The sequence below is a fragment of the Chaetodon auriga genome, chromosome 2 (assembly GCF_051107435.1).
Source record: "Chaetodon auriga isolate fChaAug3 chromosome 2, fChaAug3.hap1, whole genome shotgun sequence".
Classification (NCBI taxonomy): domain Eukaryota; kingdom Metazoa; phylum Chordata; class Actinopteri; order Chaetodontiformes; family Chaetodontidae; genus Chaetodon; species Chaetodon auriga.
Window position 1 is genome coordinate 9,885,373 of NC_135075.1, and position 6,448 is coordinate 9,891,820.

Sequence of the window (6,448 nt, forward strand, 5' to 3'; positions counted from 1 at the left end):
AGCAATACAGTGTTCTTAATTTCAAAACTTATGCCTTCAGAGGAAAATCTAATAAAGTGAATTGTGATTTTGACCAACACTCTTGACAAAAATTTATTTTTTATGACAAACTCACTTGGTAATGTCAGTTTAACAGCTATGCAGTCCATAAACATGAGCTAACCTTTGCCATCAAAAGCTATTAGTCATAACAGACCAAGTGAGGCTTTGTCAGTACAGCCTGACTGTACTGGGGAGCACATGAATCAACTTTTTGTTTGTAAGAGGAAGAATCGTTTATTTCTTCTTTCAAAACTTACATAGTCTCACTTAAACTGTCAACCATCTGGCCTCATGTGCTGCATTGACCAACGCAGACAGATCAGCTGCTATTAAGTGTCTGTCCCAAACACCAACTAAACACTCCCTGGGTTAAATGATTAGCGATAAACTGAGGCAACATAATGTGGAGCCTTGTAACAGATCGAGGATTAAAAATAGCAGTAGAATTTACAACAGTTGTCCAGAAAATCCACATGAATTGATGTGTGCGTAAGAGTTTATAGGTCTGTGTGTTAGCTGTAAAGCTTTACATGGCAAACTGTCAAATCAGAAAGTTGGTCAATACTCGACGGGGCAGGGTTATTACAAACCGTTTCCGATTAAAAAAAAAAAAATCAATCCACCCCCCACCAGCCTCTCTTTCTTTGTGTCTCCCTCTCTCTGTGTGGTCAGCTATCACTCTGCTGGCCTGGAGCTGCCTGATTGATATTCAGCGCACTCTGTGCGGGCTAATGCACTGACCAGTTTACAGCCTCAGTGGGAGGAAGCCTGTCAATACGAGGCTTTTATAGCTCTGGAAAGCAACATTTTTAATTCTGCTATTTGCCGCCCCTGTTATGTCCTTCACTACTGTGAGAGTGGTTGGAATTAGTAAGGTTTGATTTAGCTCATCAACAACTGAAATTTCCCTTTTCACACAATGTGCCATGATTTAAGATGATCGAACTGAGACCTAATCACATCTACTTATTCTAATTATGAACTACTGCCAAGAGAAAAACGCACACTGGAAATGTGTCTTAGTTTCAGAGTAATGTGACATTATAACAAGTACAGCAAGTGATAAAATATTAACTGACCTACATAGAGCAAGAGCATATTCAAGACAACAACATGCATTTAAAATATATGATTCACATACATTATAGAAAATACACTGCATTCAGCACTAGTACTGACTTTTACCACTTTGACCTACACTGAAATATCTCCATCTCTATTGGATGGATTGCTGGGAAATTTTGGTACAGGCGTTCATGGTGCCCGCAAACTCTAATGATCCTCTGACTTTTCATAGCGCCACCAGCAATTTGAAGTCTTTACTTATCCAGTGAAACTCCTCAATAACCACTAGATTGACTGGTTCAAAATATTGTAAAGATATTTACCCAAGAGGACAAATTATGTTGACTTTGGCGACCCTGACTTTTCTTCTGGCACCATAAATTTGTGGTTTTGAGTAAAATGTCTCGACAGCTATTCGACAGGATGCCATAAAATCTGGTTCATACATCCATGTTTCCCTCAGGATGAATTGTAAGAACTATGGTGACCCCCTGATGCTCCCTCGAGCACCGTCAGGTCAAAACTAGAACTTGTCCATCACTTTTGGTTTATGACCAAATACCTGCAAAACAAATGACATTCCCAGCAGCCTCAGCTGTACTTTGTGTGTAGTGTGCAAATGTTAGCATGCTAACATGCTAAACTGAGATGGTGAACATGGTAAACATCATCCCTGCTCATCACATTATCATTGTGAGCATGTTAGCGTGGCAACATTAGCAACTGCCTCACAGGCAGCCTTGCATATAAAAATACACTGGTCTCATTTTTATATAATCAGTGGTAGGACGTCTTTGACACACACCAGGAAGATTTGAAATATGAAATATCAGTCCAAACTGTCTCCTACACAGCAGTGAGCAGACACTGTGTTTAGAGGAAGCCAGATTCATTCATGTTAAAACTGTCCCTTTGGCATCTTTTGGTGTTAAGCCATCAAAGACCTCGGTGGTAATCATGAGCATGCTGCGTGCCTTTTACTGATCCCCCACTGCATGATTTCAGAAAGCAGTTTAAATTAATTCTCATTGCCATTTTGGAGTCATTAATTTAGGAGGTTACCAAAGGAGAGCAAGAGGAAACTGCTCATTTAAGCATTTCCCAGTGTTTACCTCCACCCATGAGTTATTGGATAACTCACACGACTCATTAAGCAGTGAAATTAAATGAAATTCTATCAACTGTCAGTTTCAGTGGTGTAATTGCCGCTGAGTGAATCTTGCAGCCCAACATGGAAATTTCCTGGGATAGTTCTGACGTTCTGCGTCACATTCTTGCCGTGAATATGATGTTATGGTGTTCATCCAGGCAAGCACTGACTGGTGATCTGACACACCTCCATCCATTTTAATGAGATGTTTTTTTATTTTTTTAGGATTTCATGAGAATTTGTAGCCTGAACTGACTGTAAACACTCAGCACACACAGACTGATTATGTTTGTACTTGTGTTTGGAAAAGAAAAGCTTTTCTTTTTTTTGCTGTTTTGAGATGAGTAGGATGTCCTTGAGGCCCTTCTATCCTGAAGGAAACAGTAATGGATATGCCCACAGTGTGACCACAGGGTGCCCAGGCCATCTGAGTCATCCCATTACTACACTGCCAGAGCATCTACAATGTCTTCTGCCCTTGGTTTACCTTTAAGATAACGAGTTCATGGAAGAACGGTTTGTTCCAAGGGTGTGCAACACGACTTACAAATGGAAAACAGCTCCTTCAAAATATGTCTAAGGTGCTGGTGTCAATATTTCCTTTTATAAACAGCCAAAGACATTTGCAGCTGGTTTGGCTGCATACCGCAGCTTGCAAATCTAAACAGACACTCATTTTTCAGGAGCTGCATTTTTTTTTTTTCTTCCCCAAATGTCAATATTTTAACTGGGTAAGCAAGAAATCAGGGAGTACGGAGCATCCAGTTTTGCATCCAGTCTCAGGTCGGCCCATTGCTATAAGACTACATTTGAGTATAAGCTCAACACATGCTGGGTCCATAAAACAGTGTTCTTATTCTTTGTTTGCTCTGCAGCTTTGATGATATCACATGTTTGAGGCCTGGACCAGTCATTCTTCCTTACTTCTTACTTTTTTCACATCTATAACATGATTATTATTATTATTATTATTATTACCCTTAAGGTCTGTGTGGAACAGCTTGTGTGCTGCAAGAGAGTAAATGAAAGGAAAGGAAAAGGTCAAATGTAAGTAAATGAATAATATGTTGTGAAATAAATAATCAGATAAATGAATACAGGCAAAATATCCAACCATGAAATTCTGAAATGATCCAGTAAAATTTAAAGCTGATTATTATGAAATGATATTCTATCATGCTTCTTCACAGTGAGGTCATTTTGTATCTCATTCTAGCTGTTTTCATTACAAAACATCCCCTTTGCCAAAGTCTGTTTATTTCACAACAACATTCTCCCTTTATGTGTCAATCAAGACGAGTGCAGCAGATATGATTGGCTGTTCCTTTGGTCGAACTCATAATGTCTTATATAATTTTGAATGCTTTGGGTCTCTGTGCAAATGAAATGAGAACACCCACATACATACAGAAAGACCTCTCTTTGCATCCCCCTCTCTGATTAAAATATAATTCTGGTGTGAGTTTCACCTAATTTGCACAATCCTCTACGGTTTCAGCTCAGAGATATTTATTTTGCAGTACTGAGAAATGAGTAATACTTTCTGGCAAACAGGTCATTTTGAAGGTGAAAAGAGTACTTAAATGCTCTCACTGCGAGGGCTATCAAAATGAAAGGGATGCTTGATTTAAGAACAGCGTGCAGGAGATTGAGGGAGTTTTTTTATGCAGTTCCTCAAAAAGCTGTCAGCACTTGTAATTGTTTTTTCCTGATCACACACTTCATTAGAAACAGTCTGATATTAAAGGCCTTCCTCTGCACCATCAACAAGTACATCTACACAGTATTGACACAGTTTGATGCCATACAACCTTTAGCCTCAAGGGGGCAGGAATGCACCACTGACATGTTTTGGGGGTGAACTCATTCAGGAGGAACAATCAGCTTGATCTTCATATGTGGCATTAAGGTGGAAACCCTGCATGATATGTTAGATAATGGCAGTAGCAACAGTGCAGGGGTGATGTGGATTCTGAGTCTAAAAATGGACATACGTTTAAAATATTTTTGATTCATCTGCAACAGAATATTCAAAAGGTCAGATCAGGATAACAACATTGAATTTCAGCATTCTACAAATGCAGAACACATAGTTAAAATTTATTTACTGGCTAAATCAAATTCACTGGTGAAGATATGAAAGGAAAGGCTCTCTGCTGTAGGTCTGTGTGTGGACAGCCTGCAGGCAGAGGAGAGCATGGCGCTGAATGTGAACTCTGTGTGAACCCCTCGTGGACTACACTTCCACCTCCTCTGTAGTGAGCTGCAGAACATCTTCAGCCTCTGTTTCATCTGTACTCCCCACAGAGCACAGAGTGCTCTTTGTGTGTCAGCACACATCAGGCTTTACAATGCTGTGTGTCCAAATGGCCCGAACAATTAAGAGAGGTCTCTGAGTGTGTGAATTAACTGACCTGCTCTCCAGGCTCACTCACTCTGGACTGCAAACATCAGCCTTTTGTCATCGGCAAGTGAGTAAGTGGACCTAGAGTTAAGATTATTGTGTCAGACTATAAACCGTTCTAAGATCAAGAACAGGCACCCAAGCAAGGAGCAATATGTAAGAATGTTTGTTTAAAACATCCAAAAATGAACCAAAATTATCAACAGAATGTGAGGAAATAACAGTTTTGATATCATATCAAAGATGTCTATATATTGTGTTGCAGAGATATCTACTGAAGCATGCTAACAAGCTAGTCCCTGCCCATCCTCTCTTGTAATACCACTTTGTACCTCAAAAGGCGACAGTGAGTCACTGTAGCATCCGGTCTGCCCTCAGTCCAACAACACCAAGGTGGTTTTCTTGCCAGGTTTGGCTCCTGGCACCCCGTAACGCTGGCTCAGCCCTCCGAAGGTGGGCTCTGAGCGATGCCCGACCTCCCTCTCTCTCCTGTCCCCACTGGAACCTGCTGTGTTTTCATCATCCAAAGAGTCAGAGTCCTGGTTGGAGCTGTTGTAAAACACGCCAGCACTGTATCCACAGTCATCAAACTGGTTGGTCTCCGTTGCTCTTGGAGGTTTTGTTTGGTCCCGGTCCGGCCATGTTCACTTGGAGACTGCTGAGGCTGGTTCCGTTACCCACTTGCCCTGCTCCAGTTCTGGTGCCCATTATGGAGTTGCTCCCTGCCAGCATTCCCAATCTAGAGCCCCCCCTGCCCAGGCCTGAAAACCTCCTCCTCTTGGTGGTCCAAAGCTCTGTGCTAGCAGTGTAAACTACACCAACACCCCCACAGTGCTCCAAGCACCCAGTCCAGCCAGAGTCAGCTAACAGGACTTCTAACTGCACAGCTAACTGAGCTAACTAGCGAATACCAGCTACAGTTAGCAGCAGTTAGTTGTTACTCTGGTGATAAGCTTCTCCTATTTGTTTGCTGTATGAATTTAACAGGTGGCCAATTCTTACACATTGCAGCTTTAAGATTACTCCACTGGTTCTATAGCAGCTTGAAATAATAGCAGACACAACAACAGTTGCTGGGCATTTGGCCAACATTCACTCAACGTACTCATTAATGTTCTGTACAGTAATTAAGCCAATTCATTTTACAAACACGAAGAAAAATGGCTCAGTTTGACAGAAACACAGTCTGCTGTTCTGCTAAGAAACAGTAGACCTTATTGTTAACAGAGAGCAAAGTTGGTGTTGATTTGTCATAAGTGAGAAATACACTGCAACAGTTTCAGCAGCAGCTCGATCTGACTGTGTTTAAAGACAGCCAGACTCCCAGCACAAGCCCTAGAAAGCATGAAACAAAGCTCTTTTATCCTGTTGTATTTTAGGGAAGTACCGCTAAAAAAAATGGTCACTTTCTCAGTCACGCTTTGTTCACACACACACAAACATTCACACCTGGCAGCTGCAGAGTACAACTAGAGCAACCTCTGTTTGACTTACCAGCCACTGAGCAGACGGGGTAAGGGGCCTTGCTCAGGGGCACCTCAGTAGTATTGACAGCAGGACCAAGCACTGATCTCTCAGTTTCCCTGCCCGGATGAATCAACCTGTCTGGTATCATCTGAATTTGAATACCAGAATCTACATTCTACAAGAAAATTTTACTTGCTCATAAAACACAAGCTTATTTGTGTTTGTCACAATGAAAGAATGAATGAAAAGAAACTGTGCAAGTCGTAAGTTGTTATTGCAAATCCATATTAGATGGAATAAGTTCATCAGAACTTATTCTG